A 14,839-nucleotide genomic window follows, 5' to 3' on the forward strand; every position below is an offset into this window, starting at 1 on the left:
AACTAATTAATTTGTAGAGAATAACGAGTAATGTATATACTTTATAGGGATCTGCAGACAAATATTTAGTCTTCTCAAGCACCAACAATCATTACATTACATTACATTGCATTTAGCTGACGCTTTTATCCAAAGCGACTTACAATAAGTGCGTTCGACCAACAAAATACAAGCTTGAAGAAAACAGAATCATATAAGTACATTAGGTTTCATAGAGCCAAACATTTGAAGTGCTACTCAACTGGCTTTAGATAAGCCAGTCCTCCAATCAAATATCTCTCCTGATTGTTGGCACTTGACAATCACCTTCCCTGTATTTTACTCAGGTGTAACTAAAGTCTGCTTTAAGGGTTGTTTATATTTCACATCATTAATCAGAATTTGTAAAGTAACTAAAATAAATGTAGTGGAGTAAAAATACCAGGTTAACCTTAAAGAAAGCCCTACAAGAAGGGGATGAGCAGACTCTATTTTCTGAGGAAGCTGAGATCCTTCCACGTGTGCAGCAAGATGCTGGAGATCTTCTAGTCTGTTGTGGCCAGTGCACTCTTCTGTGCTGCGGTCTGCTGGGGGGGGGGCAGCATCAGAGCCGGTGACACCAGCAGGATCAATAAAGTGATCAGGAAAGCTGGGTCTGTCATCGGCATCAAGCTGGACCCCTTTGAAGCTGTGGTGGAGAGGAGGACACTGAACAGGCTGTTGTCCATGATGGATAACCCCACCCATCCTCTCCACCTGCAGCTGGACAGTCAACGGAGCTCCTTCTCCAACAGACTGCTGCAGCTCCGCTGTCACAAGGACCGATACAGGAAAACATTCCTGCCCACTGCAATAACTCTGTACAATAAATCACCTCTGGCTGGAAGAGAACTCTCTGCTCCATAGTTTCTCTTGTAATACAACCTCGCTGTACATTGTACACATATATAATCTGTTCAATATTTGATATTACATATTCCATTGTCATATATTTTTGAATATGTATATTTGCATATATAATATCTACATGTATATTTTTTATTTCAACACGTAGCCTATATTTTCTATTTTCTTTTTTTTCTATTCTTGTTTGGTTGTAGTTTTGTTTTATTGTAAAATGCCTTATCTTTTATGCTGCTGCTGCTGCTGCTGCTGCAAAAAAAAAAAAAAAAACACACAGGCCATAAGACTATTAAACACCTGCACTTTGAAATAACATCCATAGCATTAATCTGGCTGCTACTTAGAAATGATTTGTTTAATATATCATATTCCAATCCCTTGTATAGACTCTTATTGCACAATTTCACTTTTTACTATTTTACTAATTTTCTTTTTGTATTGACTTGCACTATTTTTTCTGTGTAGGCCTATCTGTTTTATTGTGTTGCACCGTTGGAGGAGCCTGTGACCTAAGGGGGGGAGGGGGGGGTAGGAGACGTTCGATTCCTGTTTTGAATAGTGGGCCGTCGGTCAGTGTATGTTTTGGTCATTGGATTTTCTTTTCACAAATGGATATTCAAAAACAAAAAACGACTGGATATTTGATTTTCGTTTTCAAATTGAAAAACCAAAATTGAAATACAAGGCGTTTTTCTTTATCATGGTCAAAAAGGGATTTACAAAACCTAAAAAACGGGATGATTTTCATTTCTACTTCTCAAAACAAAAAATAAAATCACTAGAAAACAGAAACAAAAAACCCCCCGTGTTTTCATATTCTGCTACCGGAAGTTGTCTTTCAAAATAAGGCCGTGATTCGCGGTTCCGTGGTGAAATCAGCCCGCCAAAACATGATATTTAAGGGAACGCATTGAAATGATTGAAACTGGAAAGAGCGAAAATGTCTTTGCAACCTTACTCTGATATCATTTTAGATATGGCAAAACAGGGTTTGCCATCTGCAGACATTTCTGCACGCATATCCCACGAAAGTGGAGGCGGAAGAGGATTTTCTGCAAGAAATGTGAGGAGATTTTGCGCTGCAAAGGGTTCAAGCTTGATGGGACTACCAGACGCTCATTTGGAGTTGGAGCTGGCTCAAGCCATTACCGAGGTATGAAACTGCTAGTTTGATTGTGTGTGTACGTGTTGTTTATTTTCATGATAAACATATTAGCTCGTATGATTTGGAATTAAAAAGTCATGTGTGTTATTTTTTCTTATTGGTATATATTTTTTAGACAGGACCTACATATGGAAGAAGGATGATGAAGGGGTATCTCGCCACAAAAGGAGTGCATGCTGCAGAGACACAAATTGGAGCAGTGCTCAGGACTTCGCATCAGCCTTACCATGAAGCAAGATGTCAGGTAGCCATTGTTACTGTCTGAATCTTAACATTTTGCATCATGATACTTTTGAAATGTATGTGTAGTTTATATAAGACAACAAACTATGAGATTTGATATTACCAGGCCAAAGTTTCCTTTATTTTGCTCATTGATTTGACAGACAATATGTAGTAACATTTACAAAAACATGTAATTACATTCGCAAAACCTGCAACCATTGCTGAGATGGAGTAATGGTATTTTGTATTTCTGTTAATAATTGTTCCTATCGTTTAGGGTGCTCACAATCTCAACCCCACACCATATCGAGCAGACTACATGGGTCAAAAGGTTCATATGGACCAAAATGAAAAGCTGGCTATATGTTTGGGGTCACCCATGTTGTGGCCATTGATGGCTTCAGCAAAAAGATTGTTGCTCATTCTTCAATGCCTATAAAAAACAACCTAGTCATCTACGAAGATGTTTTCAGGTAAAAGCCCATATTGTTGCAGACACTAAAGGGATTTATTAAATCTGGAGACAGTGCAAATCTGTTATTTCTGCAAGACGTTGTTGATGGGATGTGAAAAATGTGATATGAAGCTCAGCACAAGTTCAGGCAGGAAGACCTATCACTCCGTATTGCTCGTCATGGCAATACTCGCTCCCTCCACTGGATGACAGGGAGCGCCACTCCTTAGCTAAACCTATCACCTCCCTCCATTCACAAGCCTAATTATCGCACCTGTTAATCCCTCTATATATGCTCTCCCTTTTTCTATCAGCTGTCTTCCAGGTGTCAACGCGCATGCAGCAGCAGGGCTTCGTCCCAGCTCCAGGCATTTTTTATCAGCTCCGCAGTCTTGCGGATTAAGCTACAGACGGCGTTCCCCAGTCGGCTAGCGGGTCCAGCCGGCCGCCCCGCAAACCCGGACGCAGGAGGAAAAGACAAGGAAATCGAGCTCCACGGAAGTTCCTCCGGGCTTAAAGGAAATGGGCTTCTTCACGCAAACAATTGACACACGCCTTCAGTCTCTCGAGAGGGCATCACTGGCTCAAATGCGGCGCTCCCTGCTTCACGCGGAACGGTCCTCATCACAGGCGAAGCTTTACCCATTCTGGCTTCAACCACAACCCCTCCTGCAGGCAGGCAGGCAGGGGTTAAGCTACATCCCATTGAAGTTACTTCCTCCCGCGCCTCACCTCTAAAACAGGCGTCAGGGTAGCGCTGGCAAAGGGCAGTTGCAACAAATTCACGAGATGTTTCGTTATATTGGTATGACATTTGGGTCATGCAGAGCGAGATCACTACCCCTTTGAGAGAGGGGCGTGACGCGTGCATGTGTGCGTGGGTATGGTAGAGCGAGCGAGCGGGATACATGTGTTCTAGAAGTAAACAAGGCAGCAGAAAAAGGAAGGTCTGTGATCTTGCGAATCTATCTCGCGAAACAGAAGAGCTAAATAAATGCAACGACCTCCCAAGAAGGGCTCGCCTCTCTCCAGTTTTCCGATAAAATGGGTTATTGAACCCGAAGCGTGTTTCTTCTGCCCTGGGAGACGACAGAGAGTCAACCCCCCCCCCCCCCCCCCCCCGACAGGAAATTCAACACTATGCATTTCTACCTTTAGTTCAGGGTTAAAGTTAGTTCCAGACAGTGTTGGGTGTAACGTGTTACAGTATGGAGTTTCAGTAACGTATTACTTGCGTACGAAGAACGTAACGCATTAATAATGCAGTTCGGGTAATTACTACCCATTACAATGCTCAGTAAGCAGTCTTAGTGTTGCAACTCGTTTCTAATATACAAAAGACAAACAAATGCGCTATGATGTATTTTCAATCAGACGAGATCTCTCTCCTGTTTTGTACACACACGCAGCTGCTACATGCAGCGGAGCACACTGCGGAGGTGGCGGAGAGAACGCGCTCCGAGGCGTGGGTAAAACGTACCTGTCTCGATGTGGAGATGCTCGTTGCAAGTGCAATAAGTGTTTAGCATGTAAGGGCGGTAACACGAGCAATTTGTCTAAACATTTAGCAAAAGCGCTCCACATTCAGACGGAGGAATGCACCGGGTTCGACTGTCTTTCTAGTAGCTCCGTAGCCCCATCCACGAGTAATGTTTCCACGTCAGGTGTTATGTATGCTAGCAGCAACACACGGAGTAACTATATTATACAACATGGGTTAATGATAGAGGTGACTGAGTTATTTATTTGTTACATTTTCAGCTATTCTGTTTACAGTTCTGTTATCACATTATTTAATACGATTTGTTAAATGCTCAGGGCAATCTCGATGACAAAGGTCAATGTTCCCCCTTTCTACGCACGGAGATAACGTAATCTTAATAGCGTTCAGGGCAAGGCTGGCTCTTCAAAGCAGATATTAACGACGCGCTTTAAAGTTTCCATCATCCGTTTAGCGGAACTCTTTCAGCCTCAAGCGGCAGTCAAGTAAGGAGCAACTACGCGTGCACCGGCCATTCGGGTAAATATATTAATAGCTGTCTCTCCCCAGTTCAAATCACCCACTGCTCAGGGAGATCTCCTCATGCGTTGCCTTTACGCCATCTAGTGTTCAAATACAACATTACTAACGATAACTCCGCTCAACTGGGAAAAGAGAAGAAGAAAGAAAAAGAAGAAGAGGAGAATCCTCCAGGAGCACAGCGTTCCTAATCATGAGGAAATATAGGTCCAGTCACACACCTGAGTTCCTAGGCATCACATCAAGCTCATGGTATTAACGTTCCTCTAACCAACTGCGTGCATCCACATTAACGTCTTCAACGACAGTTGCTCTTCCTCACCGGGCAACCATACTTTGCATGCGGATATCTTCGGCACGCATCATCTCCCGTTTCCTGGACGTGGCATCCGCCGGCCTCACGACGACCGCGTTTTCCCCGACTTAAGGACGTGCACTGCACATCCTCCGCTTTGGGGGGAATATCTGCATGAGATCATCCGCATAGCGGCACACTCAGATTTTCACTATTGCTACACATGTATTATCACACTCGCTGGATCTAACACTAGCGTCCCTCCATCATCCTCACTCAGATGATGGAAGACAGTCTTAATCACTCAATCAGCTTATCAGCATCTATGACTCATCCTGGCGCACTTAACTGCTAATTAAGCTATACTATATCGTGGGTCATGTCTCAGCATTTAACTAAGTGTACGTCTTTTCTGCGTGCATCCTGCACTTCATTCATATTCTCGGGTTCATGCTCACTTGGCTCGCGTCAATCAGGTTATGATATTCATGCATTACTGTACTCCAGCTAACAGCTCGTGCTTACTTTTACTTCTCCCTCTTCGCCCGGACATCGGCTCGTGCTGCAATCCAAGAGCTCTTCAGTTTACCGATGGTAAATAATGCATAACTGGTTGTGGCGTCTTAATAGCATATCAGAGCTTTCGTTCAGATAGGCGCAGCCACCTCTGCTGCAATCAGGCATTTCTCCCTCATCCCTGCAACTCGGGCGGTGGTCCTCCTCCGCCTTCACATCCCACATTCGCCGGACATCAGCGCGTGCTGGCTATCCAAGGTCTCTCAAACACTAAACAAAATGGTAATTATGCCTATACTGGTGGTGGTGGTTTCATAGCACGTCAGCATACGTGTCACTGTGTTCATGTTTAACCCTGCACGTCAGGTTGTGACCTCCGGGTCTGTGTTCATGTTTAACCCTGCACGTCAGGTCGTGACGTCTGGGTCCGTGTTCATGTTTAACCCTGCACGTCAGGTCGTGACGTCCGGGTCCGTATTCATGTTTAACCCTGCACGTCAGGTTGTGACCTCCGGGTCTGTGTTCATGTTTAATATTATTGCCATATCTAAACCCTGTATGCCAGGTAGTAAACCTTCGGGTCTGTATAAATATGTCCCTGCTAGTTCAGGTTGCCCCGCACGTTCAGGGCGCCCCGCACGTCCGGGACGCCCTAGTGCGTCCGGGATGCCCTGTATGGCCAGGGTGCCCTGTACGGCCAGGATGCCCCGTACGGCCGGGATGCCCCGTACGGCCGGGATGCATCAGTACATCTAAATTCCCACATGTATTAACCTCTCATTTTCATCCATAGATTTCCACTGCATCCCACAAGGTAAGATGTCTTCACGTTCAGTACTTCATACTTCACTTCTTTTGGGGGTTCATCGGAAACGGTTCTTTCCCTTCCCGAATGATGTCCTACAAAACCTGGGCCTAATCGTCAAAACACATTTCATTTCTGTTTCTGTTACAAACTGTCATCATTATGTTTCATTTATATAATGTGACCGATAATAAACATGTATTCCATACATCACGTCTCTCCTGATTGAAATGAAGCTCAGCGCAAGTTCAGGCAGGAAGACCTATCACTCCGTATTGCTAGTCATGGCAATACTCGCTCCCTCCACTGGATGACAGGGAGCGCCACTCCTTAGCTAAACCTATCACCTCCCTCCATTCACAAGCCTAATTATCGCACCTGTTAATCCCTCTATATATGCTCTCCCTTTTTCTATCAGCTGTCTTCCAGGTGTCAACGCGCAACCCTCCTCCACCCCTTCGCCTCCTGCTTCCAACTCAGGGCCAAGCTCAACCTTCTCCCTTCCAACCGGACCTAACCACTTATCACCACCACCAGGTCTAGACCCGGGGGGGTTCATCGGAAACGGTTCTTTCCCTTCCCGAATGATGTCCTACAAAACCTGGGCCTAATCGCCAAAACACATTTCATTTCTGTTTCTGTTACAAACTGTCATCATTATGTTTCATTTATATAATGTGACCAATAATAAACATGTATTCCATACATCACGTCTCTCCTGATTGAAATATTATCTTGTTGCCCAGCCCTAGGCCCCCCCACTGTGTTATGGCCATTTGCAGATATTCACTATTCATTGACCACATGCCAATTACAATAATGCCTTTTAGACAATGGAGAAAAAAGAAAAATGGCAAATAAAATATGTAATATATATATTAATCCCCTACTCTTAAGCCCCTAAAATAATAGTACATATTTTACACAAGGCCACCACATTCATATTGCATTGTGGCCATATAATAACTGCTAAACATATACATTCTTGAGAACAACTTATTCAGGGCAGTTGCATTTCAAATGTTTTTTCACAAATTACATTTTTTTTTATTTTCATCCAATAGGCCTGCAGTACTTGCCAATGGAATGTGGGATCAGGTGCGAGTAGATCATGGCAAGGAATTTTATTTGACACTCTTCATGCAGGAGCTGCTGTCATCCTATCGCCATAATCAGGAGAGAAGGCCTTACTTACAGACGTCATCCACAAGAGTACAGTGCAATAATTTGAATGATTCATTTAGCAACACGCTAGTTGTATGCACACTGTTATTATCCCTTTTATCTGTGTTTCTTCAGCAGCCTGTCTTCTTGCGTACATAATTCACATTTTCTTTACAATAACTATGCTTTCTAGCTTTCAGAGTCAACATGCCACTGGACATTAACTTTGCCAAAACAGGTTTTATTTTAATCTTGTTATAGCTTAACATTAAACTGCAGAGGCAACCACACTGTTTTATCAAACGTTATATTCCAGTTATGTGATGAGATATATTTTACATTCAATTTGGAAATGTTCCTTAAGGTCAATCCCTGGTAAAACGTGAAGAGTAGCTCTGCAGTGATTATGCATAATACCTGGATAGGTAGTCAGTATGCAGAATGTCTGGAACATGTGCATAATGACTGCTGAGTTTGTATAGTTGCATATTTCGTTTCAATTCTGCATGACCATGTCTCCCAAATCGACCAAAACATACAGTATTTATCATTAAACCTTCAGATTAATTAACTGTTGTCAAATCTGTGTTTCTTATTTCAGAATCATGTAGTTGAACGAATCTGGCCTGAGGTCAATAATCGTGTCAACTATCCCCTAAAGACAGCCCTTCTGCAGTTGGTGGATCAAGAGGAACTAGACATGGATGATAACCTTGTCAGATACTGCGTGTCCAACCTGACAGGCCAGTTGTGCCACATTGGTCTTACAATGGTGGTGGAGTCGTGGAATGCTCACCGAATACCAGGTTATATAAACCACTGTAGCGAAGACTCAAATAATGACAACAAGCAGTTATAAGTGAGATCAACCGTATGTTCTTTATTTCACAGGTAAAGGCATACCAAACGACTTGGCTGGCAGTGGTTGCCCCAAAAAAATCCCCCAGGAGCTGTTGCCTCATTCACTTGAAGCAGCCGACCTTTACAAACAACATCTGGGATCCCAACTGACCATACATTCTACTTTTGGAGTTGATCCATTCTCAACCGAACAGGACAAACTTACAGTTGAGAATCAGTTTGCAGAGAAATATTCTGACATATCAGACTTGTTCTTTAGAGCAGCGAATAATGACTTTGCAAAGAGGCATTGCTCCATCTTATAACTACAACTCAGCGCAATGTGTGAAAACACATTTGCTCCATTAGAACTGAAAGGGTAAAATACTTGTTATTGACATCATTATTTGATCGACATTAAAATGTGTCTTTACCAGTCACCCACTGTCACCAAGTTTGTGTTGCCGTTACTAATTTACATTCTTCAAAGGAATTGTTCAACATTTCAATGTTTTAGCTTGTTGCATCACTCTTCAGGTGACAGAAACCAGTCGTTTAACTGTTGTTGCATCTAGAAAAAGAGACAGGCAAAGATAGCTCATCACTTGTTAGCTTTGCACAAATACTGGTAGTCAATAAGAAGTGCTAGCATCAGAATATAACTTTACAAAACACATAAAGGTCCTGAGACCGTGGTAAATAAAAAAAGTCACAACAAGCACACGGGATCATTTAGTGTTGTTGTAAAGTTAATCTTTTGACTATCAGCAAGGCAGAATAACACTTCCTTTTGACTACCAGTATTTGTGCAAAGCTAACAAGTGATGAGCTATCTTTGCCTGTCTCAAAAGTGTCAATGACATGACTTTTTAATTCCAAATCATACGAGCTAATATGTTTATCATGAAAATAAACAACACACACACGTGTACACACACACGTGTACACACACACACACACACACACACACACACACACACACACACACGCGTGCACACACACACACACACACACACACACACACACACACACACACACACACACACACACACACACACACACACACACACACAAACTAGCAGTTTCATACCTCGGTAATGGCTTTAGCCACCTCCAACTCCAAATGAGCGTCTGGTAGTCCCATCAAGCTTGAACCCTTTGCAGCGCAACATCTCCTCACATTTCTTGCAGAAAATCCTCTTCCGCCTCCACTTTCGTGGGATATGCGTGCAGAAATGTCTGCAGATGGCAAACCCTGTTTTGCAATATCTAAAATGATATCAGAGTAAAGTTGCAAAGACATTTTCGCTCTTTCCAGTTTCAATCATTTCAATGCGTTCCCTTAAATATCATGTTTTGGCGGGCTGATTTCACCACGGAACCCCGAATCACGGCCTTATTTTGAAAGACAACTTCCGGTAGCAGAATATGAAAACACGGGGGTTTTTTTGTTTCTGTTTTCTAGTGATTTTTTTTAGAAAAACGCCTTGTATTTCAATTTTGGTTTTTCAATTTGAAAACGAAAATCAAATATCCAGTCGTTTTTTGTTTTTGAATATCCATTTGTGAAAAGAAAATCCAATGACCAAAACATACACTGACCGCCGTCGATGGGTTTCATTCCATTTCAAAATGCTGTTTGTCGCTCAGCGTAAACTTCGCGCACTGCCACTCCAACATCCAATCACAGAGGTTGAGGACAAATCACGGGGTTTGTCAAGCAAAGCACATGGTGGAGTCCCAAACGATAGCTGAGGATTCTGGGTAGTGTAGTGTCTTCGGCCATCCTAAACTGAACACATATTTGTTTCTCCGAATCGAAGGGGAAAATTACAAAAGCATTGTACACAATTTAAACCAATCAATGTTGTGTAATCAACAAGGATAATCTGGTGTTTTTGAGTTGATGAGTAGTGCAGATAGCACTGTAAAATTAATCGACAGTAAGGGGAATACTTACTTCCGGGTGTAAAATCCTCTGTTATCCAATGGGAATGGATGCTCACATTGCTCTCCGTAATACAATAAAGGGGACATGATCAAATAGGAATATAATGTTCTTTTAAAAAACGTTAACTAAAGGGAACAATCTATTGGACACAGCTGAAGCTCTGGCCTTCCTTAAAAACTAACTAATTTAATAAAAATCCCAGTTGTATTACACACAATGCACTGTTTTTTGAGAACAAAAAATCGTAAATAATGCACCATAATACATTCTGACGAAAAATAAAAATTATTATGAATACAAATAAAATAAAAGAAGCCTCCCGCGAGTTACTACAAGCTATAAAGTATATTTTAAAAACGTTTTATAGAATAAAAGCTCCCTGCAGGACGTTGTAGAAATGCGTGTGTGCACCACGACAAAAGAGCCTCATTCACTTTACATTGGGGTTGTTTGCGTGGTGCAGACATGTAAATGTAACAAAGTTAGTGACTCCACCACGCAATGTGGTGTTAAGGAGTCGTGGTGGAGTCACGCATTCTGGTGAGACCAGGTTGAGTCAAGCATCTGTGGCCGACAAACTGCACCTCAGACAGCATTCCCTCTCGCTTCCTTAGAGATGTTTTTGAATCAGTTGGAGCAAGTGTTTTATTGCTTGTAAACACCTCTTTTAACTCAGGATGTGTCCCAGCTGGCTTCAAATATGCCGTGGTTAAGCCACTACTTAAAAAGAAAAATATCGACCCTTCCGTTCTTGCTACCTTTTTTATCTAAAGCCCTGGAGCAAGTAGTCTACGTCCAGCTGCAGTCGTTTTTAACCACACATGGCATCCATGAAAAGTTTCAGTCTGGTTTCAAACCTATGCACAGTACTGAAACAGCCCTTTTAAGAGTTGTTAATGATCTGCTACTAGCCGCCGACTCAGGTAGCTCAGCTGTCTTGGTGCTGTTGGACCTGACAGCTGCCTTCAACACTGTGGACCATAGCATCCTGTTGTCACGGCTTGAACAGTCCGCAGGCATCACAGGCTCTGCCCTTGCATGGTTCAGGTGCTACCTGACAGACCGTAGCCTCTCAGTGCAGTTGGTTACCTTCTCCTCTGCCAAAGCCCCTCTTCCCTGTGGGGTTCACCAAGGCTTGATTCTGGGCCCCATCCTTTTTCTACTTTTTCTTAATTCTCACAAAACACAACATCCCCTTCCATTGTTACGCTGACGATGTACAGATCTATCTGCCTCTCAATCAAAATGCCAACTCACTACAGCAGTTGATGGACTGCTTAACAGCGGTTAAATCCTGGCTGAGCCAAAACTTCCTCACCCTCAACGAGAGCAAGACCAAGATCATCTTTTTTGGACCCCGACCTCCAGCCTCTCTGGTTGATATTCTGGGCTCCCTCTGTAAAAACATCCTCCCCTCTGTCATGAACCTTGGAGTGACCTTCAATAGCGCTTTTAAATTTGATAAGCAGGTCAGCACCGTAGTCAATACCTGCTTTTTTAAAATACGACTATTGACTAAGACCAAGTCGTTTTTATCTTGTAAAGACCTAGAAAGGGTTATTAACGCCTTTGTTACCTCAAGACTGGATTACTGCAATGCTCTGTATGTGGGTATGGACCAGGCCTCAATTAAACGCCTGCAGCTAGTACAGAACGCAGCTGCACGTCTTCTAACGGGCCATAAAAAGCGTGACCACATCACCCCAATTCTGGCCTCATTGCACTGGCTTCCAGTTCGGTTCAGAACAGATTTTAAAATCCTTTTATTTGTTTTCAAAGCCCTAAATGGGCTGGCTCCGGCCTATGTAGCCGAACTCCTCCATCGCTACACCCCAGGCAGAGCCTTAAGGTCGGCTGACCAGCTACTGCTGATAGTGCCTAAGACCAGGCTCAAAACCTGAGGGTACCAAGCATTCACAGCAGCGGGCTCCAGGCTCTGGAACATTTTGCCCCTCCATGTGAGGTCGGCCCAGACCCTGGGGGTTTTTAAATCAACACTTAAAACTCACTTTTTCTCTCTGGCCTTCTAGGCTTCTCTTATTAAGAATAACTTGTATCCAAGACCTTGTCCCTCTCTAACCTCTCGAGGTTTTATTAGAGGGAAACGGTTTGTAGAGTGGCTTAAGACTAAACCTGTCTCTGCGGTCCTGCCTGGGTCTCGTCATGCTGCCTCCCTGAAGGCTCCCACAGGATTGTAGTTGACTTCTTCGTAGATTCATCTTCTTATTACAGACACATGCATTTCCTAACATTTGGTCTACCTATGCTGTAAAATGTATTATCTCTTCGATTTACACACAGCATCTATTGCACGTCTGTCCGTCCTGGGAGAGGGATCCCTCCTCTGTTGCTCTCCCTGAGGTTTCTCCCATTTTCCCCCTTTAAACTGTGGGGTTTTCTCCGGAAGTTTTTCCTTGTACGATGTGAGGGTCTAAGGATAGAGGGTGTCGTTTTTTCTCATACTGATATTCTGAACAATATGTGCTTATTGTATTTGCTGTAAAGTGTCTCTACTGTAGGCTATTTTTATTATATGTACAGCACTTTGGCTCGAACAAAAATCGTTTATAAATGTGCTATATAAATAAAACTTGATTTGATTTGATAACAATAACTGGACTTCTTTTTGAATATCATTTTCTACTGTGCATTGGTTTCTTTTCTTTAATACAATGCTATTTTGGATTTAACAACATTCTCATCATTGTTGATGAGGGTTAAGTTGTCACTGTAGATATTACCACTTTAGGTCAAAGACTGTGTTGGCTTAATCTGTTAATCTCTTGCCATCAGGGGTGCGCTATGCTGGTTTAAGTTTCCTTTAGGCATCACTTTATTCTATGATAAATACGTTATGTCTCTGCTAACTTGTGGGGGACTTAAATATAACTACAGCCACTTAATATATTGAGGTACTAACTTTTGATATTTGTTTGGCTCTGGCAATTTCTTTTAACCAAGGCAGGAGACATGCATAAAGACCCGCAGGTGAGTCTAGGAAAGCTTTACAACAAGTGCTTTCCTTCATTGACATTTCAGAAATTCATGGACTGAATAACTCAGCTCCGTAGAGCACGTCCACATTACTTTATGACACAGGTGTGTGTGGGGAGAGTAAGAGTATGAAAAGTTTCAAGAACTCTCCCACACACTGTACTACCTGCAAAAATGTGTGCGTGTTTGCCTTCAAATGGATTACTAATGAAACTTCTCAAACACATTAATTAAAAACGATTTTCTTTTTTTATACCCATGATGATCTTAAAGTTGTTTCAAAACTGAACCATTCTATACTTTATTTGTTGTTAATCTGAAGATATTCTTCTTTCTTTTTTTTCTCATTTGTTCATATAGAAGTGTCAGACGTTCAACAACACAATTCAATACTGCTATTGTTTGGGTAAAATTCAGTTTTTATTAGTTTATCTCATTAGCACTATACAGTTTGTCTGGAGGGTTTAAGAAATTCTCTACATTATTACACACAAACAATTGTCTGTCTTCCCATGTGTGGAGAAATTGTCTATTTACTAATTAATATTTAAGCTAAACATCTTTTGGTTGCTGAACTCATTTGACATTGAAGCTCCAAGCACAATGTAGAACTTTTTTTTATCATAACACAATCTCAACTTAAATCAGTAAATCTAAGATAAAGTGAAGCATTGTTGGAACAGCTGGTCCACAAGGATGTGGACCACTATCTTTGTTGAATTTGTCAGTCATTTGAATGTGAAAACAGTCATCAAATATGAAAGCATAGGAATATCCTTAAAAATAATGACATTTTTCGTGAGGCAACACCCTTAAGAATCAACGGCACAGCACAAAGAAAAGCAACTGTGAACCACATTTTCTGAATAGATAAAATATGTTGCATGTCATTTGGACAGCAGAAGGCCTTCATTCTATATACATTTGTTTCCTCTTCAGTCATTTGTTTCCTCCTGTGGCACAACATAACAACACTATACCTTTCCTCTGGGTTTTTGAGGCCCCAGTATTCATAAACTAAATATGTGCAGTCCACCACAATATAATAGTCAAAGCTGGAATGTTTCTTTACTATTGAATAAAAACACAATAATATATTACACAGTATGACCCACACAAACCTCGTAATGGTAACATCCAATGTTTTATTGGTTAGACGTGTGACGACTCCAAATAGGAGACAGCAAGGCCATCTAGTGGTTTGTATTGGAAAACAACCTGTCTCTTTTTTTTTTCTTTGAATGCTTAAACCTGACGTAAGGGAGACGTGTATTCATTCAGAGCTAATCGAACACCTGTTGCTCATTGCCTGTTCCTCGTTAGCCCAGACACAGCATGGCAACTGCCCCGAGATAGGACACTTTAAATAAAAATGTAATGGCCAAAAAGAAAAACACTTCTTAAGTGTGTTTGGACAGTGTAAACAAGTGCCTTCTAATAATTAATTCCTCTAGTTGTGCGTACATGATATAGTTATTATTAACCCTCGTGGGCGAGTAGCCTAGTTATCTTATTTAAAAACATGACC

At 42.0% G+C, this 14,839-nt stretch overlaps 1 pseudogene; it reads left to right on the plus strand.

Annotated features, from left to right (window-relative positions):
• The first annotated feature begins 1,981 nt into the window (after positions 1–1,981).
• LOC139434250 (uncharacterized) lies at positions 1,982–8,692 on the plus strand (annotated as a pseudogene).
• Positions 8,693–14,839: the final 6,147 nt, after the last annotated feature.

This window comes from Pseudochaenichthys georgianus, chromosome 1, assembly GCF_902827115.2.
Source record: "Pseudochaenichthys georgianus chromosome 1, fPseGeo1.2, whole genome shotgun sequence".
NCBI lineage: Eukaryota > Metazoa > Chordata > Actinopteri > Perciformes > Channichthyidae > Pseudochaenichthys > Pseudochaenichthys georgianus.